Below are 24,984 nucleotides of genomic sequence, written 5' to 3'. Positions count from 1 at the left end.
AGACCTTCAGGAGGTCTGTACTAAATGTGCCCCCAAGCACTCACTCTTATGAAGCAAAACAAGATGAGGCATCTAAATCTACTTTCATTTACAATTTTAAGACTTCTGCTTAGTTGTAGAGAACGCTTATTTATAGAAAAATAGGTGTTTAGAAGATTGTTTTCATCTATTCAAGAAACATGAAAATACTGAGAGTGTCCTTGAAGGCTGGGGAGAAATCTGGTGAACATAAGAGATGCCATTCTGGCTCAGACAAATGGGCCATCTCCAGCAAAACAGTGATACTTACCAGCAGCAATAAGAAATGGCATTTAGGGACAGCATACAAGGCTGAATATTTTCTACAGGCCACTCTCCTTGCAGGTCCCTGCATCCACACTGTTGTGTTAGGGATGCAGAGTCTACAGTCCTGCATTTTTCCTTTCATTCCTCTTTATAGACCTGTTACCCAAGAACCTGCCTAACTCCTTTAGTACCCACCTGTGTTACCTTTGTCCACAGCCTCCTGTAGCAACAAATTTGAGAAGTTTACTATCTACCATAGTAAAAAAATATTTTGTCTATTTTAAGCTGATCTCTTACTAATTTCAGTGAGCATTCCCTCATTCTACTATTGCTGAATTTGGTGACTATCAGCTCTTCATTCACACTATTCCCTCAGTGATATCATACACCCTGCTCATATCCCTCACAGTTTTCTGATCTCCAACCTTCAGAGTCTTTGCCTCCTAATCTACCCTTGCAGAGCAGATGCTCCAGCCTTTAGATCATTTTTTATGTGTGTGTGTGTGTATATATATATATATATATATATATATATATATATAAAACACACACACATTTGACTCCATTACACCTTTCTTGAGATACAGGCACCAGAAAGGCCCCAAGAAGGCAGCGTGCCAAAGTTTAAACAGTAGCAAAATTATGCCTGCTGGTCTCATCCCAAGTATCTTTTCTCATGATGCCCAATATCTTGCTGGCTTTTTCGTTTTGCTGTCTCTGTGCTTTAAGCTAATGATTGCAGACACCTGTCAACAACGACTCCAAGACCTTTCTCCTGAGCTGTAACTGTTAATGTCATGCCCAATGTTATACAAATATCTTTCAGACTGGTGTTCCCTGCATGCACAACTTTATGGTTGCTCACACTGAAGCTCACCTGCCACCTTTTTTTGCTCATGCATTCAGTTTAGTGAGGTGTTTCTGGAGCACTTGGGGTGGCACTCAAGTCTACCACCAGCAGACTCAGAGATTTGAATGTGCATCACCTGCTCAAGGTCTTGAGTTGATGTAGATGACTCAAAGAGGATATTTTATCTTTTTTTAACCTGTGACAGGATATTCCTTCACTGCTAAAAATACATCAATAATTGTGTGACCTTACCAAGACCTTGGTCTATTTAACAATTATGCCATGCTTCAGAAATTGGGGAGGGAAAGCAAAAGCATCACAGCTGGTACAGTGACTTATTTTTCGTAAGTGTTATACTTGAGCTCCTTCAAATTGTCTTTTCTAGGCTGAGAGAGTTTCTTTTTGCAGCATCTCTCCCTCACCTCTTGCATTTACTATCTCGGGTTCCCATCACAGCCAACACAACTGTCTAAAGTGCACTTGTTCTCCCTCATGCCTCACCTCAGTGTAAACTCCATTCTGTTTCTGATTTCACATGATCTCACTAAGAAAGTAAGAGGGATTTTGGTGGAAAACAAAAGGAATATGATTTCTCTGTGAAGCTGAAAGTCACTATACCAACAAAACTCTACAAATTATCAGTGATTCAAGTCATAGGCACAGAATGGAGTGAAAATGAAGCTGGGTCCTGTTTCCATCAAATCCACCAGGAATTTCCTTTGATCAGGTGGACTTGGACTTCTTTGAAGAGGTACAGCAGAACAAAGAATAAATAGACATTTTTCCCCCTTTTTTACTTATCCTTCCCACAATAATATACTTTACAGTAACATTCAGTGCAATAATGCAATTCCATAGTCCTATTCAGTCTTGAACAGGCATCCACCTCCTGCAAAGAAGAGCTCTGTGGACAATTTTCAGATAGATAGACAGACAGATAGATAAAAGCTGTTGTCAAATGGCAAAATAAGAATACAAAAATAAAAGAAAGGAATAAATGTCTGTTGCTAAAACTATCTGGAGTTGACAACAACAGAAAGGCAAAAAAATACAACTGGTTCACAAGAATAACACAAGATTTGACAGAAGTAGATATCCTAATGTTTGCCAGCCTGCAGTGTGCTGGGCTCAGTAAAATTAGAGGAGCACTGCAGAAAAAAAGCATAGGGTACTGCTTAGCTTGAAACCTTTCACTCCAAGTCTTGAGAAGCATCAATATTTCAGTTAGTGGAGCAGATTTATGTTTTCATTCTGCTAAGACACTGACACTCTAACTGTTCAAGTACCTTAGGACTTCTGCACAGTCTTGTCTTCATCTGCATCTGCCTGCTGACAGATGATGTTCTTTGAGGCTAAGTTGTCTGCCCCAGATAACCACTAGAGATCATTCCTTGTAGTACTTCTGATTTAATTGATGTCATTTTATTCTCTCATCAGCACATCACTTTTGCTTTAAATAAGAAAGTACGAATCCACATATTTATAACCAGAATGTGACTTAAAGCTGCAGGCATTCGGATTTATGTCTTTTTAAATACTGAAAGACAGTTTCCTCAAGGAGAGCAAAATAGAAATTCATGGTGTAGTAGAAAGTTCACTGCAAGAAATCAAGCTGAAAATCTGGCCACGTAATCAAATGCAACTATGCCAATTTCTATTAGCTGAGGATCTGGTCCACATTCAGTAATAAAACCAAATAAAATATGTTGCCTATTACACAGCTAAAACCTTCATCTATCTTATACACAAAACCAGAACTGAGCATGGAAAAGAAATATTGATAAATACCTGGCTCTCTCACTGAGCATGTTGGAGGACTGTGCTGGCCTCAGCAGTTTGACAGATTCCATAGCACAGTGCGTGATGCCCTGTCTCCCGGCCCTCCCAGATCTTCCTTTCTCTATTTAGACAAAGAGATGTAACTACCCACCTTCTGCTGCCCTTCACAGGACAAGGAAGGCCACTCCTTTTATGACTGGAGCACAAACAGCAGAAAGCACTACAAGTTCCATTATCACTATTCAGAGTAACCAGTTAGGAATGTGGCCATGCTGGTCAACGATCTCATAGAGTCAAAAGTTTTCCCTTCCCACAGCTTCACATTCAAAAGACTGTTTCAAACTAACATGCCTAAGCTTTTTCTCCTCCAAAATGCCCCAGGAACCAACATTGCTATAATTTGTCCTACTTGCTTCTAGAGAGTTAAGTCATCCACAGTTTTGAACCATTTTATCTATAAAGCAAAACTGTTCTCCAAGGGCTTTTATCAGCAAGCTGGGAACACGCACAACATGTCTCTCCTTTCACTCTGTATCTGGACAGGACTCAAGTGTCAGAGAGAAGAGCTTTCTGCAACCTCTTTGCAAGCCAACAAAGGCTGCTTCTCTAGTGGTTTAAGAATACTTCACCATCCTGTTCCCTTCTTGCCTCTTTATTCCACCACTGAACTGTGAGTGTAGCACAGTATACTTACATGTACATCTGCTTACAGATGCAGCTAACAGTACAGCCTATACACGTTGTGTTTGCAGATAGAGAAGCTATCCTGGACATGTTTTACCTACAGTGACAAAATATATATATATATGAATGAATGCAAGAATTTGGAATTCTCTTACAAGAAAAAAGAAAACCAGGAGAACCAGAATAAAAGTAACAGCAAGTTTAGGGTTTCAGCTCACTACAAAATGGCTATCTTCACAATGCTTACTATTTGCTTACTTTGAAACAACAGCTAGCAGAAAAAGATCCTGGCAACAGAGGCTAGAAAATTTGTCAATAATATGATGAATCACTCACTAGTGAGCCTTCCTAATGGCTAGAACAATGCAGAAAATGGGTTTGCTTCTATGAGAATGGCTCAGCTTTCCCCTAGTAGAATGTCAGAAGCTTAGGGGAAAAATTAGTAGTCCAAATTCACAAGGCTGGATTAATTTCTACTCACAGTATCACAGTTATATACTGTTATGGTTCATTGCTAAAATGAGGATGTTGTTTGAGGTGAGGCTTCTGTCGAACAATACAATATTTTTCCAGTAGAAGAGGAAGGTAAAGCCATGAAACTGCAAGGGATGAAAAGAGAATCAACATCAGCTTTATTTGAGAGCATAAATGATATTTCAGAAGTTGGGAGCACAAGTTCCACAATCCCATCTGTCATTTTCAAGTCATTTTCATAGAGAATTCTGTTACACTCAGTTTCTTCCCAAGAATTTCAGAAATCCAAGCAAAATTCTTCCATAGTGAAAAATAAAATCTTATGAAGAGCAACTGAGGGAGCTGGGGCTGTTTAATTTGAAGAAGAGAAGACGGAAGGGAGACTTCATCATTGTCTACAGCTACCTGAAAGGACATCGTGGAGAGGTTGGTGCTGGTCTCTTCTCACAGGTAATCAGTGATAGAACAAGAGGGAATGGCCTCAGGCTGCAACTGGGTAGGTTTAGACTGGACATTAGGAAGCATTTTTTCACAGCAAGAGTGGTCAGGCATTTGCATGGGCTGCCCAGAGAGGTGCTTTGAGTCACCAAGACTGGATGTCTTTAAAAGTTGTTTGGATGTGCTGCTTGAGGATATGGTTTAAGGGTGAACTTTGTAGAGTAGGGATAAGAGTTGGACTTAATGATCCTGAGAGTCTTTTCCAATCAGAATGTTTCAGTGATGCTTCATTCTCCTGCCTTCTTGACCCAAATGACCCACGCAGCACACCTCACCATCCAAGTACTTCAGCAAAACATGCTTGAGACTGGCAACATCTCCCATCAACACTGCAGCTCCTTGTACCTTTTCACTCCACTAGAAACCTGTCAGGGTTTTTGACACGCATCAATTCATACTTTGTGGTTGACCTCAAATGTTCATTACAGAAGTGGATGAACATTTTCTCTTGTCATTTCTACAGGGAGCAATAACTCACTGTCTTGATGAATATTGCATGATGGAGCCTGCTTTATTTGAGCTTCAGGAGGATCTTGGGCTTCAATCCTTCTTTTGGTTTTGTCTGGTTTGGGGGTTTTGGTCAGTTGTGGGGGGGTGTTTTGGGTTGGTTGTTTTTTTTTTGCTTGTGTTTTTTTGGAGGGGGACTTGGAGAGGAGGGTGAAAGGGTGCAATACAATGATATTACTCAGTTGTAAAGAGGGAAATAAAAACAGTTGCTGAAAGATGACTATTATTTTGTTAGCTGCAAAGTAGCAAAAGGAACACAATGTAGCATGCATTAAGCTCTGCACAAACTGAAGTCCCTCTGTTTTGATGAAGGTTTGGAAATTGGTTTGGGTTTTGTTTATTAAAAAACTCAAACAAACAAAAAACCAAAAACCACCACAGGAAGATTTGAAGAGTTCACAGCTTGTGGTTAATTGAGGAGTGTGTGATGCTGCATCTCCAAGCCTAATCTAATGGATGGCTCAGCAAAGCACTTACCAGACTCTTAGATGGAGAGGATCCCTCACCCACTTGACTCAGCCTATGCATGTTTGTAAAACGTTCCTGTAAAAACTCCTATCTCTCACCCCAAGACATGGACCTGAATTTATTTGTATTAGCTGGGTTCACATTCACAGCAATTTCTTATTGCCATTAAATTTTGCCTTCATTTCCCTGCCATGGGCTTTTCAAGAAGGAATTCAGTTGTCAGTCAGAACAAAATATTGCACCTTTAAAAGCACAACCCAAATCCCAAACCATAAACTCAGTAACAACACATCTTCTCTCTTGTGCTTCTTCAGTGTTGTAGCTCAGCAAGCCTAGCAATCTACTAGGAGCTTTTTGGTCCCCTACTCATAGCAGCACTCTGTCAGATTTGCTTATAGCAGTTGAACCATCTCCTCTGTGCACTACAGAACTATATCACCAGTGATCAGGCAGCAGTCAGAAGGGCTTGAGTCCAGCTGCCTTGATGATTATTCTCCAGGATGGAAGAAACAAGTAGGAAGACAATATTTCTACAGGTATCTGTAACACCAGGGGGGCTGCAGCTGTCTTTGCATAGGCTTTTTTAACTTTCTGCTCCCATTCACATCGAGTAATCTGTTCACAAACTTGGGGAAGGCTAAGCCAGTATAGAGCTTTCTCCACCATCAGCTTGTTTGCTCAGTTAGTCCTGCATGTCCTTGTATGAGCTGAGGTAAGCTTTGCTTTCAAGGAACCTTCAAAAGAAAAGCCCCTTATGAACCTGGTGGGGCTGTTTGTGTCACAGAGGACCACCAGGTGCAAAGAAGGCCAAAGGACAACGTAACACTTTATGAATAGGCCTTAAAAGGAGTCATACATTGTAGCCAGGTGGGGGGTGGCCTCTTCTCCCAGGCAACCAGCAATAGAACAAGGGGACACAGCCTCAAGTTGTGCCGGGGAAAGTATAGGCTGGATATTAGGAGGAAGTTCTTCACAGATAGAGTGATTGGCATTGGAATGGGCTGCCCAGGGAGGTGGTGGAGGCACCATCCCTTGAGGTCTTCAAGAAAAGACTGGATGAGGCACTTAGTGCCATGGTCTGGTTGACTGGATAGGGCTGGGTGCTAGGTTGGACTGGATGATCTTGGAGGTCTTTTCCAACCTGGTTGATTCTATGATAACAATCTGTTAGCTTCTTATGTCACGAACTTGAGCATCACAGCCATAACTCATTATGGTCTCAGAGCTTGAGTAGCCTAATCCCATTTTATTTTGCACCCTTTCTAGTGGCACTCGTAACCGAAAGGCAATCTGACTACACAAGTACATCTGACTCCCTGGCACTGGGTTAGAGCCGAAGTTGCTGATTACAGCAAGTCCACAATCATGACCATGGTATGGTAGTTTGACCTGTTAGTTAGCAAGCAGCATTACTGAAGTCCTGTCTCACCAGAAACACTCTTACAGCATCTGTTGAGAAATTTTTTAAAAAATCAATGCTATCCTAATTGTTTAAATCACTTAAAAACCACTCTAAAGACATTTATGAATCAATGCTATAAAACCCCAAATGAATATTTAAGAGAATAATAGTGCATCCCATTTACCAAAGTGATTAGCTGAAACAGCACCTCAGCTGGTGTTCAGGAAATGGAACATGATAAAATATGGTGTTATGGAACACAAAAAGTTATGGGAAACCATAAAAGAGAGTCTATGTACTTGTAAAAAATGAGTAGCAGTTTGCTACAAATCAGACCTAGATAAGTGTTTTACTTCCAGGAAAACATTTTAGACTGAAGACACCAGAAACAAAAATATTCAAGAAACTCAGCAGCGAGCTCAGACTTATCTTTTGCCTTTTGTAGTTACTTTGTCTTTGTGGGTGTAAAAACTATCTTATACAAGATGCATTGAGATGCAGAGTGATTTCCCATTGGAATGGGCTGCCCAGGGAGGTGGTGGAGGCACCGTCCCTGGAGGTCTTCAAGAAAAGACTGGATGAGGCACTTAGTGACATGGTCTAGTTGATTGGATAGGGCAGGGTGATAGGTTGGACTGGATGATCTTGGAGGTCTCTTCCAACCTGGTTGATTCTATGATTCATTGTAAAAAAAGGTTGCAGGTTAAAACTTCACCTCTGGTTTAGCCCATCATGAGCACCAGAAAGATGTATAGAAAGAGTCAGTATTTCAATACCACTTTCAAACACTTTGGTGGAAGCCACATCCCCTGAGGTCTTTAAGGACAGCCTGGATGGGGCTCTGAGCAACCTGATGTAGTGTGAGGTGTCCTCACCCTAAGTAGGGGGGGTTTGAACTAGATAATCCTTGAGGTTGTGCCAGTTGGAAGCTAGCTGGAATATTTTGGTGAGAAGATTTAGGTGACAGGCTATGAAAAGGAAACACTGGTGATGTCTACTACACTCATAGGCTTGCTGAGATGTATAAAAACAAAACCACAAACACAGATAACACAGTTGCTCTCTGGCTGCCTGCACTTTTCTCCCTGACTGCTGTCTAACTAATCCTTCTGCTTTCTAACCCCCCTGGCCAATTCTCCAAGCTCACCTTGAACGTAAGGCAAGTCTGGGATAAGGTAGAGGGGTGGAAGGGAGGTGGAAGGGTGGTTGGGAGCCCCTCCTGGGGACTCTGGTTTCTGGGAGGGCTGCTGTGTTTCTGCATTACCTTTTTAACTTGTCTATTTCTGAATACAGCTGTATAGATTGTAAATATCTGCTTGTTTATTGTGCTAAGCTGTAAATATAAAGCTTCACTTCTTTAACACAGAAAGCAGGTTAGGGAGAAAATACAGGCACCAGCTGCAGCAGAGACCCACTGTGACTGTGTTATCTATGTTTTGAGTTCTTGTTTTTATACATCTCAGCAAGCCTACTTCTTATTTCCACTATTTCCTTTTCACAGCCTGTAATCTAATTTCTCTCACCAAAGTATACCAGCTAGTCTCAAACTAGCACAGGTAAATATAAAGCATTAAACCAGAAAGCAATGTATGGGCAAAACCGTTTTGACGGTTTCAAATTTGCCTGCTTCTTTCCAGTTGCTTTTGCTATTCAGCCTGGCAAGGAAAGGCTCTTTCTGCTCCACAGTTCTAAGACAGGAGAAAAGATGCAGGGGTTGCCAAAATTCAGCAATAAAGTAAGTGTCATCAGCATGTGTTGAACATAATTTTTAATTCCTGCTAAAAAGAACTGCAATGTTATTGTGAGTAAAAAAAAAACAACAACACTGGTCCCTGGTGTCAGACTCTTATGGTACAAGTTATGGACAGACATGAAAAACACAGCTGAGCCAAAAGCACTGAAAAGGTATCTAGCATGACAGAGTGGGTGAACACTGTCTTTCAAGCATGACTGGTGCAAGGAAGTTTCATGGCAGTGCCATAAATTTCCAATTTCTGTTCCAATACAGCAATGTTCCTGGAATGAAATTAATTCTGCTGCTCTCCTGCCACTCCTCAGCTTCCTCAATTAATGCACAGCTGCCTGAAACGAGGTCTGGAGCTTGTCAGAGTACTGAGGTAGAAGATCTAGACCATGAGGCAAATAAGAACCCAAATATCTTTAAGCACACAGATCTCAGTGGGTAGTAAGAGCTTCAGGAAACAGCACGGATCCTACTGGAAATCCCGGATCATAATTAGCTTCCATTTCCCAGAAAGGAGTCTCATCTTGCAAATAGAAAACTAGGTGGGAGTGTAAATTCACACTATAAATAGGCTGCTTTAGAAACCAGAATGGAGGAGAACATGAACAGTATCTCAAACTTGTGTCAACCAGGCTCATTTTAACAAACACACCTGAGCTCTTGCAAACAGCCAGCTGGGGTCCTGAGGTTGGAGAGTCTATGTGAGGTGTGGCACATGAGGGACCATGCCCATTTATATCCATACTTTGCTTCCAGGAGTTGGAATAAAGGCTCTTTTAGTGCCACATTTCAACATAGCTCCAGCTCAGACTGCCAAGGAAGCAGTGCCAAAGCTATCCTGTCACATTCCTAGCGACCATGGGAAGCAGTAGCAGCTCCTGATACCTTCTATATCCCAGATGTCCTTCCCCCAAGCCTGGCTTGCCATGATCCTTTCACTCTTTAACTTCATTTCCAGCCCAGTTCAGTGCTCTACGCTAATTGCAAGTGACAGATGGAAGCTGCAATACATCTTCAGCTCCAGATCATCAAATAAGATGACCTGTGTTTCCTGCAGTAATCAGATACTGCTGCAAGTTACCTCTGCCTCATCTAAACCAAGGCTGGCAAAAGGACTTCTGTGATCATGGAGGGGATTTTGTTTGTTTCTTTCCAAGTTTCAGTTCAAATTGAGAGTGCTCATATTTCATCCTTTTGCTATGTTAGAATGTTACAACACAGAATCACACAATGTTAGGGGTTGGAAGGGACCTCAAAAGCTCATGCAGTCCAACCTCCCTGTTAGAGCAGGATCACCTGTACTAGATCACACAGGGATGCATCTAGGTAGGTCTCAAATACCTCCAAAGAGGGAGACTCCACAACTCCCCTGGGCAGCTTGTTCTGGTGTTCTGCCACACTCACAATGAAAAATTATTTTCTCATGTTTCCATGAAACTTCCTATGCCTCAGCTTCCATCCATTGCCCCCTGTCCTGGCACCAGGCATCACCAAGCAGAGCCTGGCACCATGCTCTTGGCACTCACCCTTTACATATTTATAAACATGAATGAGGTTGCCCCTCAGGCCCTCCAAAAGAAAAGCCCATGAAGCATGCATGCTCTAACTGCAGTAGCAGTACAAGACACATGTGTGACACCTGTGTTTTTCAAGAGTATATGAAGCACTGCATCTACTGTCTGGAAGTAAGCAAAGTCTTAGAGCAAGAAGGTGACTTTCAAGAAGAAAGCATTATTATCAGATGAAGCACATCTCATTGTTCTTTCCACAGATCAAGAGCACTTGTCTACGGCTATGAAAGTTTTGCTCAGCTGGAATTTGTACTTGAAATGAATGTACAGATTGTAAAGCATGGGAGAAAAGGGTGCTATTAGCTATGCTGTCTGCTTGCCTTTCTATGACTCTGTGTTCTGAGGCTGGACTTTTCCTATGTGTCTATTACCAGGTGAGAGACTAACATCAGCTCTACTGCATGCTCTCTGGCAGCCTTACCCTAAGATAGCCTCACTACATTTTCCCACTGGGAACTGTGTGTGTCGAACAGACCTAGCTGAAGCAGACAATGTTTATTCATGTTCTAGAGATATGGGCCTTTGGATTACAGATACTGTCGGGCTTAACTACTGGAAAGGGACATATTGTCCCAGCAGATGAGCTGTCCTGCCAGAGGCCAGGTCATGCATGGCATTCCCCTCTAATCTCCTGAGGTGTTCACATGGGGCTCACTGTCATGGTATCTGGGTGCCCTTTTCACAACAGCCCCTCCACTGCCAGTGCACTGTCTCCAGGGCAGGAACCAATAAGGCAAGCCACAATTTCATTAGAAAAGACAGAACAGGTAAGAGGCAAGGTACCTCATGAGCAGGGAAGGAATCACCAGTGTCCAAGGTATGTATGTGACATAAAATAGAGGTAGAGTAAGCTGCTATTACCTATGTACACCCTACCACTGAGGAGGAGATAGAATATCAGGAGGTTTTCAGCCTCTTTCACCCTGCAGTTGTTTCTGCTGGTTTCATGCATTCCCTCATGAAAGTTCATCTCATGTTACTAGTGCTGCAGTTTCCTTTCAGTTGAACCTACAGTGAAAAACTTCTTTATTATGAGGAGAGTGGAGAACTGGAACAGACTGCCCAGGATTGTCTTCTCTGGAGACTTTCAAAACCCACCTGAATGTGTTCCTGTGCACCTGGTCTAGGCATAACTGTGTTAGCAGTGAGGTTGGACTAGATGACCTCTAGAAGTCCTTTCCATCCCCTACTATTCCATGATTCTTCAGTGGAAAGCAGCTGAAGCTTGAGATGAGCAAGCAAGTAGTCTGCATCTCACAGTGCCCTCAGACCTTTAGCACACATGTGGAGAGGTTCAGCAGCTCATTTGTTTGTCCCAGCTTTTTAGCAGCACTGAACTTCATTAAAGGAAGTCATCAAAGAAGTCATACTGATGAATTGGAAATTCTGCTCTGCCCTGGTGTTTTGGATTTATCCAAACATTTCTTTATGTATGGCAGCCTATAAGCACTTTTCAGTACTGAACTGTAAATAATTCCAAGCCAACAATTCAGAGCTAGAATCATCAGTTTGTCTTTCAAATGCCCTCCTGGCTCACGTAAGTACTGGAGGAATCTCAAGCAAACGTGATGCCTCAGGCCACATGTCTGCTGTGTTATTTGGGCATGCTGCCTAGGGAAGATGCCACTGAGTTAGAACAGACCTGCATTATACCACGAGGAACTTGCAGAAAGACACAGAAGAGAGGAGATGTGTGACTTGCTACAGCTGCGATCAGCCATACTAGAACTAAGGCAGGAGTTAAATTGTTACAGACTGATGAAAGACCATTAAAAAGTGCCTGAGGGAGTAAAGTTCCTTTCTTGCACTTTAATCACTAATATATTTCTCAGACTGTACCATGAAGTATTCCTTAATACTTAGAATCTTTAGATTTAAAAGGATAAACATGGTCAAATGGCTTTTGTCCAGTGATCTCAGGACTGAATCCAGAAGCCTTAGGATTCCTCCATCCATTCTTCCACCGCTCATGTCTGAGAGGCAGAGAATCCCTGTCATTATCATCCTGCTGTTAGTGTAGCAAGTGATGCAGAAATAAAAGGGAAGACTCAGGGATGAAGGAATATTTCTAATTTTAGAAAATTCAGTCTGCCTCTCTGAAAGTCAACCCTCTATCATTTCAGTCTGGTGCAGTGCTTTTTGTCTCCTGCTGATCATTTATGCTAACATTAAAAGGCTATATTGAAGAGAAGTGCTATTAACTTAAATAAATGACAGCTTACTTAGCTGTGTTTAGAAACAAGTGAGGTAATCTACAACCATACTTTTTATAGAAGGTACCTTAGCTATTTCCAGGGAAAGCCCATTATATATGAAGACTTTCTATCTGCATTTCATTTAGTGGATAGACCATTGCAGCATTTTTTTTTAACATAGAATCATAGAATCATAGAATCAACCAGGTTGGAAGAGACCTCCAAGATCATCCAGTCCAACCTATCACCCTGCCCTATCCAATCAACTAGACCATGGCACTAAGTGCCTCATCCAGTCTTTTCTGACACCATCCTCTTCAGTCAGAGAAAATGACAAGTTGTAGAACTACAGGAAATGGATTCCTGAGGACAACAGGGAGGCAAATATTTTGTTAAGGGAATTACAGATATTTTTATTTGTTCCTTTTTTTATTTCATCTAGTGATGATTTTCCTCTCTGCCTGTCCTGAGCCAAGATTCACTCTAAGAGCTGGTGACCAGGCAATCACAGTCACTCAAATTATCAAACACCAGGAGCCTTCCTTGGCATACCTGTGCTAATCTGGTTTTCACAGTGCATCCCTGGGTTTACTTTTTGTCAATAAATCCCACAAAGAAAATAGCAAATGGGAACATAAGTTGCTGTGGTTCTTTATGATGAAAGCAATAGCTCAAGGAGCCTCAGAAGGAATGGTTCTGCCCTTTCTACTGAAGAGAGCAGCATTGTGCTCCACCAGCAGAACTGCTGGTTTCATGAATAGGCTCTCTGAAGTCAGGTGCCTGGTGTAAGGGTGAAGAAATGAAGGCAAAAATCACTTTACTGCTAGGCCAGTTACTGGATTTGCATTTCCCATGACTGTTAAAAAGAAAATGGATTCCTGCACACACAGCACTTTCCACCAGTCATACCAACACTCTCACCAAGTATCACAGAACATTAAAGGCTGGAAAGAACCTCCAGAGGCCATCAAGCCCAACCCACACACCAAAGCAGGCTCACCCAGGGTAGTCCACTCAGGAATACATCCAGACAGGCCTTGAAAGTCTCCAGAGAAGGAGACTCCATAACCTCTAAGGGCAGCCTGTTCCAGTGCTCCATCACCCTCAATGTAAAGAAGTTTCTCCTCATATTGAGGTGAAACCTATGCTCAAGTTTCTATCCATCGCTTCTTGTCTTATTACTATGCACCACCAAAAAGAGATTGGCCCCATCCACTTGACACCACCCCCATCAGATATTTATAGACTTTGATGAGATCCCTTCTCAGTCTTCTCTTCTCAAGACTAAAGAGCCCCAGGGCTCTCCATTTCCTTTCATAAGGCAGATCCTCAAATCCCCTAATCATCCATGGCTCTGCACTGGTCTCTCTTCAGCAGGGCCCTGTCTCCTGTAGATTCATTGCTTGTACTAGCAGATCCTTCCCACATGCATTTCAAAACATCAAGCCATTGTGAGACTTGGATTCCTCCTGCTGGGAGGCAATGACATCATTTTAAACAAACAAACTTAACACTGCTACATTTATTTCTTTTAAAAGGTAGTTTATAAACTACCTCTGCAATTACTGCTTACCACAGAATACATCTTCCAAGTAATTCCACTCACCCTGGTTGACTTACTCCACAGATGAGGAGTTGAACTCTTACAATAACCAACTTACTGAAAAAGGCCTTTTTTGTCTTTTTTTTTTTTTAGGTTCATATGAAAATTTCATTGTCTGTGAATTCTGAACCTTTTTTATGTTCCTACATGCCTCCTTCTCTGAAGCAGGTAAATAAATCATGCATTTTGTTCTTATCTAATGATATCAAATGCCACAGACAGACATTGTCTGATCAAAGAAGCAATTAACTGATCCAACCCTTGCTCCCTACAGGAAGACAAGTTTTTTTTTTAATAGACTCAAGATTTAAATGCATTTTATAGAAAAATGATAAAATGCACATGTCAAGGGAGGGCAAGAGAGGTGATTCTCCCCCTTTGGTCTGACGAGAGCAGAGTGAAGGCACTGTGTACAGTCCTGGAGCCTCCAACACAAGGAGGACATCAAACTGTTAGAGTGAGTCCAGAGGAGGCCATGAGAATGTTCAGAGGGCTGCAGCAGCTCTGCTATGAGGGCAGGCTACAAGAGCTGGGGCTCTTCAATATGGGGAAGAGGCTTCAAGGAGACCTTGTAGTAGCCTTTCAGTATCTGAAGGGGGCCCACAGGAAGGCTGGGGAGGGACTATTGACAAGGTCTTGAAATGACAGGATGAGAAGTAATGGGTTTAAACTGGAAGAGGGGAGATTCTAACTAGATGTGAGGAAGAAGTTCTTTACAGTGGAACAGGTTACCCAGGAAGGTTGTGGATGCTCCCTCCCTGGAGGTGTTCAAGGCCAGGTTGGATGAGGCCTTGAGCAACCCGTTCTAGTGGGAGGTGTCTTTGCCTACGGTGAGGGATTGGAACTGGATGAGCTTTGAGGTCACTTCCAACATAACCCATTCTATAATCCTATGATTTCATTGCTTTTACACACACTCCTCTCTGCTTGAGGTTGCTCACAGTGTGCAGTACTGCTTCACTTCAGCATGCTTAGAAACACCTTTGTGAGCAATGTTTCACAGCATGCTCCTAAGGCATCCCTTTCAGTTTGCAGAACATCATTGATATGCTCTGCGTGTCGGCATCAGTATTCCTAAAGTTGTCCTGTTTATGTAAAACTGATTTTAAGTCAAGATGTTCTGCAGCCTACATCACAGCTGTTCCATAATTAAATTGGATACCATAAAATCTGATGTAGAAAGTATAACCAGGTTGTCGAAGGTTAAGTATTCACAGATAAAGCTTGTTCTCTATAACTTGAGAAACTAAGGAATTTAGAGATAATAACTCCTACAATGAATCAAAGTCTCAGCAGATGTATTAACAAATCTTAATATTTAAAAATAAATAAAAATAGTCTGCTTTAGCTCAAGCTGTGCTAGAATTACCTGATGTATAGATGCCTAACATACATCGAGGGCAAGAAATTCTATACATACAGAGATCTTCATTATATAGAATCATAGAATCATAGAATCAACCAGGTTGGAAGAGACCTCAAAGATCATCCAGTCCAACCTATCACCCAGCCCTAGCCAGTCAACTAGACCATGGCACTGAGTGCCTCATCCAGTCTTTTCTTGAAGACCCCCAGGGACGGTGCCTCCACCACCTCCCTGGGCAGCCCATTCCAATGGGAAATCACTCTCTCTGTGAAAAACTTCTTCCTAACATCCAGCCTATACCTACCCTGGCACAACTTGAGACTGTGTCCCCTTGTTCTATTGCTGGTTACCTGGGAGAAGAGGCCAACCCCCACCTGGCTACAATGTCCCTTCAGGTAGTTGTAGACAGTAATAAGATCACCCCTGAGCCTCCTCTTCTCCAGGCTAAACAGGCCCAGCTCTCTCAACCTCTCCTCATAGGATTTGTGTTCCAGGCCCCTCACCAGCTTCGTTGCCCTTCTCTGGACATGTTCCAGCACCTCAACATCTTTCTTGAATTGAGGGGCCCAGAACTGGACACAGTACTCAAGGTGTGGCCTGACCAGTGCTGAGTACAGGGGCAGAATAACCTCCCTTGTCCTACTGGCCACACTGTTCCTGATGCAGGCCAGGATGCCATTGGCTCTCTTGGCCACCTGGGCACACTGCTGGCTCATCTTCAGCTTACTATCTATCAGTACCCCCAGGTCCCTTTCCTCCTGGCTGCTCTCCAGCCACTCAGTCCCCAGCCTATAGCGCTGCTTGGGGTTATTGTGGCCAAAGTGCAGAACCCTGCACTTGGCCTTGTTAAATCTCATCTCATTGGCCTCTGCCCACCCATCCAGCCTGTCCAGGTCCCTCTGCAGGGCTCTCCTACCTTCCAACAGATCAACACCTGCTCCTAGCTTGGTGTCATCTGCAAACTTACTGATGCTGGACTCAATGCCCTCGTCCAGATCATCAATAAAGATATTGAACAGGACTGGGCCCAGCACTGATCCTTGGGGAACACCACTTGTGACTGGCTGCCAACTGGACGTGGCACCATTCACCACCACTCTCTGAGCTCTGCCATCCAGCCAGTTCTTGATCCAGCACAGAGTGAATCTGTCCAAACCATGAGCTGCCAGCTTGGCTAGGAGCTTCTTGTGGCAGACAGTGTCAAAGGCTTTGCTGAAGTCCAAGTAGACTACATCCACAGCCTTCCCCACATTCACCAGGCGGGTAACCTGATCATAAAAGGAGATCAGGTTGGTGAGGCAGGACCTGCCCTTCCTAAACCCATGCTGGCTGGGCCTGATCCCTTGGCTATCCTGTAGGTGCTTTGTGATGGCACCCAAGATGACCTGTTCCATGACCTTGCCTGGCACTGAGGTCAGGCTCACAGGTCTGTAGTTTTCTGGCTCCTCCTTACGACCCTTCTTGTGTATGGGGTTTAATTTGGACCCCAACAAATTGGAATTTACCCCCTAGAGTAAATTACTAAAAGTAACTCAGAACTTGGAAGCAAAATGAAGGTTATATTTATGGTTATATATACTTGATGTATATATAAACACATACACTTCCTATATATATATATTTAAGGTTATATATAAGAAGTATAAAAGGCAGTAAACATATACAGGGTATATTTACATGTATTTACAATGCAGAAACAGTACAAGGATCCCCCCCTGTACTGATTCACACCCCCCTGGACAAGGGAAAAGCAAATGGCTTTTCTCTTCAATCCCCCCTCTTTGTACAAGGGAAAAAGAGAGAAAGCAGAGAGAAAGCCCAGCTGCTACTCAGCCATAACAAGAATCTCAGCCAAAGTCAGCAAAGCCAAACAAAAGCACCAGCCAGTAGCAGCCAGAGAGAAGAAAAGGTGAAAGAATAATTTGTGCAGCAAATTATATCCTAATCATCAATCCAATGGAATGATATGGACTTATTTATCATTGTTCTTCTGTATCCACTCCCTTATTTTATTTGCCTTTAACTCAGAGATCTCCAGCAAGTTCCTATTCCTGTTTAGAATTAAGAATGAGGCTAAAGTACTATCCTCAAATCATAGCAATACTTTTTTAATTACATGTATTGATGATCAAGACAGGTTGTTCCCTTCTTCATATATACATTCATTTAATGCACCTTGACTTATCACAGCTACTTGCATTACAGCTTGCTTTGTACACCATTTCATTGTCACCATCAACTGGTCAACTCTAGATAGGCACACAATTTCTGCAGGTACCTGCACATAGAGAATCTAGCATTTGTGAGACAGTGTCTGTGCAAAGGTGAACAAATGATCAGCCTCATTCTGTGCTGTGTCCAATTCTGGACCACTCAGTTCAAGAGAGATGTTGAGGTACTGGAATGTGTCCAGAGAAGGGTGATAAAGCTGGTGAGGTGCCTGGAGCACAGCCCTGTGAGGAGAGGCTGAGGGAGCTGGGGTTTTTTAGCCTGAAGAAGAGAAGGCTCAGGGGTGACCTCATTGCTTTCTACAACTACCCAAAAGGAAGTTGTAGCCAGGTGGGGTTGGTCTCTTCTCCTAGACAACCAGCACCAGAACAAGGGGACACAGTCTCAAGTTGTGCCAGGGGAGGTCTAGGCTGGATGTTAGGAGGAAGTTGTTGGCAGAGAGAGTGATTGGCATTGGAATGGGCTGCCCAGGGAGGTGGTGGAGTTGCCATCCCTGGAGGTGTTGAAGCAAAGCCTGGATGAGGCACTTAGTGCCATGGTCTAGTTGATTGGCTAGGGCTGGGTGCTAGGTTGGACTGGATGATCTTGGAGGTCTCTTCCAACCTGGTGGATTCTATGATCTGTGATTGGTGCTGCATGCTCTCCCTACAGAGTACACAAATGTAGGACTACAATTTACATGAGGCAGTGAATTTACTACCTGAGAAGAGAGAAAATGAAAGATTTGCCTTCTGAAACAGAACAGTAATATTTTAGAGAGCAAGAACTGTTGCTCTTACTGTTTTCCAAAATCTGAAGCTAAGAGGACTCTTCTTTTGAGTCAAGTACTTCACAGTCTTCTCCACTTGACAAATATGAGCATATTGTCCCTGAGGGTGTGTTTCGCCCTGAATGGGGTTTTTGTTTGTTTGTTTCCAGAAGAAATTATCAGAACCTAGCAAATGCCAACAGCTCTTCAAGCATGCTTGCCTGTTTTTGCATGGCTTGTAGCCCTGCCTCCAAAGGAAAAACACATGCACATAATTTAGCACTGAAAATACTTTACAATGTACTGATGGTTTTTTCAGTTTGAATCTCAAGTTACAACTGTTGGAAACAAGATTTCTAGTCATGAAGTTAGCTGTGCTATTGTAACAACCTGCTGTATGTTACCTTTATATTTCCACATGGAATTTACTGTCCTTTAGCTACATGTCTCAGATTTTAAGCCCTCATATACATGAGTCCATTTCAAATGTCCAGTTATTTGTTTCATAACCAAACAAGTATATTTCAAGGTGAGAAAACAAGCATACACCTACTCATTCACCTGGCTCTAAGCTTCACTCATACTTCACAGATCTAATTTATTGCCAGAGGAGAAAATGAAAATGGAAATATTCCATTCCAGTGCTGCTTTCACCTACCCAGAATGCTATCTGAAGTTATTGCTCTGTGATTAATACAAAGATTCTCTTGTGATGTGGCTTGAAAGCTGACCATCTTTCACACACTCTGCAGAGTGTGAGGTTTTGTACATGAATAATAGAGGAATGTAAAACAGTGCAGGTAGATCAGTGGTTTGTCTACTTCACACATACCACAAAGTGCTAATAGGTTAATTTGCAACTTGTTGTGTTTTTATCCTTACATCTCTATCGCTGATAAACCAGCTGGGCAAGAGCCTTCATTTCTGTATTTCCAACTGATTTACACTGCACTCGATATTTCATCTCTACATATGGACCTGTTTTATGTGCAACTTGAAACAACCCTCACCTGTATATCTGCCAGTCTGATGCTCATTTGCATCACAGGTCTTTCCCTCTTTCATCAGACACAATGTTCTTGAGCTGAGTCCAATGCAATATGTGCCTAGGTAAACTCTTTTACATTGCCAGAGAAGTTAAAGCAATGCTTCAGCATGAACAAAAATTTAGGTTAGATGGAAAAACACCTAAGTAGAAGAAGCTTATTTTGAGGATGTGCCTTAGCATTTTTTTATTGCTCACAAGGAAAACCCACAGAGTAGGTATAGCTATAGAGATCTGTTCTTGGCCCCACTACTGCCTGGAAGGACAAAGGGCAGGTTTTTCATAGTGCCTAAGACAGTTGTCTCACTCCTCCTGAAGTTCTGTAATTTGCTTTTATGTCTCTGAAATGGCTGCATGCAGCCTTTGCATCATGCTGGAGGAAAGCAAGGCTCCTGCTGCCTTGCAGCCCCACCACTCTACCGACTCCCAGGACACCTCAGAGCTCTGCACACCCGAATCAGTTGTCCTTGGGTGGATGTTCCCAGGAGAATTACATTGCTGTATGCAAAGCTGTGTGATCTGAAACACACAAATGATTAAAACCAAACAAAACCAACATACATTTTCTCCTTAATATACTGTCCCTCTGGACACAGAGGTCACAATCTGCCCCTGGTCTGCAGCATACTGGGATAACCACACAGGAGTTGCATCCTAGATTTTGTGTTGTTTTCCTCTTTTGCAGCGGAAATGACTGGAGAATGTGGTAATTCCCAAGGACTGCTGCCTCCATTCTACCCAGTTTTATCATTCATCAACATTAGCTGTGATAGTGCATTATAAACTACTGCCTTACTCACATAGGAAGCAAAGACAAATTAGGAAGTTTGTGTGCATCTGCCCTGGCTTTGACACACAGTCCTGTCCTGACACAGAATGGGGGCATTCAAGTAAGCTACACAAAGATGACACATACTCTCTCTGTCTAGCACACACTCATTTCCCCACAATCAGATGCTTTTTCAGAAATACAAAAAGACAAGCAATGTAGAATGCACCTTGAAGCTTACCTATTGCTTTTCCAGCCTATTGACCTCTGGAAGAAGTCTGGGGAGCTGCATCAACACAAGAATCTCAAAAAGAGAAGGGAAATTTTGACTGCTCTAATTGTCACTCTGTCTTGAAATGGAGACATTTCAGATCTCAGACACCAAACCAAATCAGCAATGAGCAATAATTAAGTTGGTTTCCCAACAAACCTCAGAGTCCTACTCTTGGCCAACTGCAGGTAATTTGCTTAGAGAAGAAATTTTCTTAACCTGTCAATTCATCATCAAAATGAGCATAAAAGGGGGCGAAAGGGGGGGCAGGAAGGTCAAAAAGCAGCAATGTCTTGATCCAGGTGAGAAAAAAGAGCCGTGTTACCTGTATTATCCCTAGGATGACCAAAGCAGGTACTATACATTAGATTAATTGTATCTTTCAGTACAATCAGAAAACAGAATCTTTTATCAGCCTGATTAACCTACCATTTACAGAGTAAAATACAGTTTAAGAATTATTTGTTCTTAAATGCCACTTGTATTCTCAAAGGTAGAGAATTTTAGGCAGAAATCTGCCACTCATGACAAAATTTTCCCCTCTGTATTCAGCCTAAAAGCAACCTTTGCTGAAATTGATTGCAAATTACACATTGACATGTGGCAGTTAAAAACAGGAACATACCATAGCCTCATCACAGCTTCCCATTGCCATCTCCCCAGCTAAATATACCCAGTGTGGCAAAGCATCTGCCTCACTGACTTTTCATTAAGAAGTAGAAATGACACAGCAGGTGGATGCCAGATTTTGTCTATTACCTTGCAGTAACTTGTTCTGAATATTTAATCTACCTACTATGCATTTTGGTCGATGGTATGAGAGCCATTTATCTAAATTAAAATGATTCACCTAAGGGATATTTTCCCTCCTGCACCTGGTTTTATTTATTTATATATATATGGTTTATATATTTTTATATTGCATGTATTTTTAATTGCTTTTACTCAAATAATATTAAATTCTTGTGGACCTCTATGTTAGTACATGTCTATTCATAACAGACTGAAAACTCCTCACTCCTTAGTTAATATTGTTCAGCCAAGCATCCCATGCATGAAAGGTCTCAGCATGACTACAAAAAAAATTGTTGCAGGAACTGGAAACTTTGAGAGCTTTATGAGGCCAAGAAGAATTCCTGAAGTTTGCAAAAAAAAAAAGGAGAGGGAAAGAAGAAAAGAAAAAGAGCTGTGCTAACTGGTCCATACATTTACATGTTTGCATGACTTTGGACCAATTTCTGTCCACTTTCCCCTTGCTATTTGCCTAGGAGTCATACATAGATTTCACCTGAATTGTCTGCACACAGTTTTGATTGAAGTTGCAAATTTCCATTAAAATGTAAGGAAATTTTGAGAGGTAAAATTCTTTCTATTTTCCATACAGACTTGCAGAAAAACTTTCACTTTCCAGAAGTGGTCCACAGCCTTCATTTGAAGCTTGAACCACCTCCAAGTCCAGAGCACTGAAGATGAGGACAAACACTGAATCTGACTCACAACTTCTTAAAAAGTCAGTGTAGTAAGTCCAACATCTACCAAATAATTAACTTTTCCTATATCTGACTTCACTCTCCACAGCGATGAATCAGCTCAGCAGCAACCTCACACTGGTGGCAAAACACAGTAGAGTAATACACAGCAGTAGGTATGTGTAGGATTGTGGCAAGTGCCACAAAAATGTGTGTAGTAAATTGCTTCTGTTTGTCTTCTACAACTGATCACAAGTTCTGGCAAGTGCATAATAGACAGGTGAGCTGGAGGCTGTAAATGTTACACCACCCACACAGGACACTTCGCTTGCTTGTGAACAATACAGTTAGATTGTAGCCCAGACGACAGAAATATTTCCATGAACTGAACAGATAAAAGGTTTGGGCATTTAATTCTGAGTTATAAAATAAAAAGAAAATAAAATGAAATAAAATGAAATAAAATAAAATAAAATAAAATAAAGTAAAATAAAGTAAAATAAAGTAAAATAAAGTAAAATAAAGTAAAATAAAGTAAAATAAAGTAAAATAAAGTAAAATAAAATAAAATAAAATAAAATAAAATAAAATAAAATAAAATAAAATAAAATAAAATAAAATAAATAAAATAAAATAAAATAAAATAAAATAAAATAAAATAAAATGCCATCCAATAGATATATAAACTGACAGGACTTAATTCTTTCTGTCTCAGTCTTGTTCATCAACCCTCTCTTTGCTTTCTTGAATAATATCCAAGATGAATTTTGGGAAGGGTTCAGGAAGGATTAATGTATAGTGTGCTGTGTGCTGTGCCTGAAGCATTAGAAAGAAAGAACTGGGGCAAACAGAACTGCATATCTGCAAGCACTAAACTGCTGGTTGATAGCTAACGTGGTGAGTAAAGCGATCACAGTAAGCCTCCTACTGTGGTGACAAGGGCCAGATGAGAGAACAGCCCTCGGTCACAAGCCATCCCTTCTGCACAAAATTGAAGTACAATGGAAACAGGTTGAAGGAAGGGAAAAAGAGAATGACAGGGTGGAAAGATGTTCCTCTGCCTTACTTCAGATGTTCACCTATAAGAAGTAAAGGAAGAAAAGTGACAGACTGTATCCATGATTTCCTGCTGCTCAGTGAGTGCCTGAACTGGCATGGTAACATCTTCGGCTCTGCATACATCACTTAATGAATTTAATTAACTAGCTAGCACCAAGTTAATAAACTGATCTCTAAACCACTGCTGTTTCTGTGGGTAGGCAAGGTCAGGGTGTCTGTCCCTGAATTTATTTTCATCTATGGGCTTGGAATCCATTTGACTCTTGCAAAGCTATTCCTGGTTTCACTCCTGAACTGAGCAACAGGAAAACAAAAACAAACCTCTAAGATCCCTTTTTCCATGGTTCCTCGCACCTAATGATAAAAGAATGGTCACGGTGCATATTTTAAGGGTTCTATCTGTCATTTGACAACACTTTCAGTTATCCACTGGTCAGATAAATACTAAAATTAGGCACTGTGTTGAGCTCTGGTTTATCAGAGCTATCACTCCTCTGTCATTGGGTCCTCTTGTCCACAGGTTTTGCAGAGCTATGGCAAAATAGTCTTCTTATCTCCTGTTGCATATACATAATGTGCAGCTACACTCATCACTTAGTCACAGGCTGTGGTACATGAAAGAGAAGCTGGGCATGACCTTCAGCATCAAGATCACCCGCCTCCGTGCTCAGAGCAGCATGACAGCTCATCTCCCTCAGCGAGGAGCCGAGCCCTGCAAACCAGCAGCAGTAAGACAATGTGCTGCCTCCTATCGCAGACCTTACCCTGACGCCAGCACCACTTCTAAACTGCAAGTCTCTTGCAGCAATGTGAACTGCTTATATCAAAACGGTAATGACAAGAAGAAAACGTTTGAAACCAACATTCTGTGCTTCACATGATAGTGAAAAACATAAGCTGTCCTCCAAATTATGTTTCTTTCCTCCTCCCATTTCTGACCCCCATCCTTTTCCCCACACGTACACTTTTAGCCGAATATTCAGCTATGGTCTGTGCATCTCTTCAGAGCTGAGCACAACCGAACTGGTTCCTTGCTAGATGTGTTCATGACAAATTCACTGCCAGCTTCTACGAGCTGCTGACTTTTGTCCTTCAGTATGTTTCCAGGCTTTGCATCAGGCTGAGTTGTTGCAATGTGTTCATAGGTGCCAACTACAATATTGACCCTGAAAGAAGCAACAATTCCACTTGCTGACACTGGAGAGGAGAGCAGGCTTCAGACTGTGTCTGGCCATAATTCCTCTTCTCCTATCAGAGTGGGAAAAAAAGGAAGTACTTAGCACCACACACTGCTTTTCCAAGATAAGGCACCTTTTCCAGGCTTCTCACAGAAAATCCTGTCCTCGAAGAGGGAAAACTATTGAAGGGTGAGTTATTCTGGAGGGCCATGAACATCTCTGAGCAGGAGCCTGGTCAGACATTCATGGAATAGCCCAGGACACTCTCTGCCTATACACGAGTAGGTACAGAATACCACCCATCTGCTCACATTCCTCATTTTTCTTTTCAAGGCATTCCCATAGGTATTGTGAGGAGAGTGTTGTGAGGAAGGTCCTTTGCAAAGCTGGCTCCTTGCACTACTGTCCAATAAGGATTGTGACAAACCACTAAACATAAAAAACACAAAGCAAATTATTCTGGAAACCATAATTACCATTTCTCTGTGATTTTTTTCCCCCTGCTACTTTGCAGTTTGCATTTTCATGTTGTTCTAACAGTGAGTTTAACTGGCAGCAGCTTGCCCAGTGTTGCTAGCCTCCTACATTTTTATTACATTTAGAGGCATCAAAAAAGTGCTGATGGAAATGTCTTTAAGCCAAAAGAATACCCACTATAGAAAAGTTCCCAAATCATCTAAGAATTTTCTAATACTTACTTTTTCCCTCAGGAATATGACTAAATAATAATGATTTTCACTGAAATTGCATTTATCTGAAGTATATTTTCCTACCTTATGAAATGGAGGGA

At 41.9% G+C, this 24,984-nt stretch overlaps 1 protein-coding gene across 9 annotated transcripts in view; it reads right to left on the bottom strand.

Annotated features, from left to right (window-relative positions):
- The window catches only part of PDE1C (phosphodiesterase 1C), a 347,029-nt gene that overhangs the window by 233,782 nt on the left and 88,263 nt on the right, over positions 1-24,984 (bottom strand). The gene's annotated exons all lie outside the window — the stretch shown is intronic.

Source organism: Pogoniulus pusillus, chromosome 32 (genome assembly GCF_015220805.1).
Source record: "Pogoniulus pusillus isolate bPogPus1 chromosome 32, bPogPus1.pri, whole genome shotgun sequence".
In the NCBI taxonomy this organism is placed as follows: domain Eukaryota; kingdom Metazoa; phylum Chordata; class Aves; order Piciformes; family Lybiidae; genus Pogoniulus; species Pogoniulus pusillus.
Note: the sequence above shows the minus strand (reverse complement) of the source record. Positions and strands in the feature narration are given on the sequence as shown.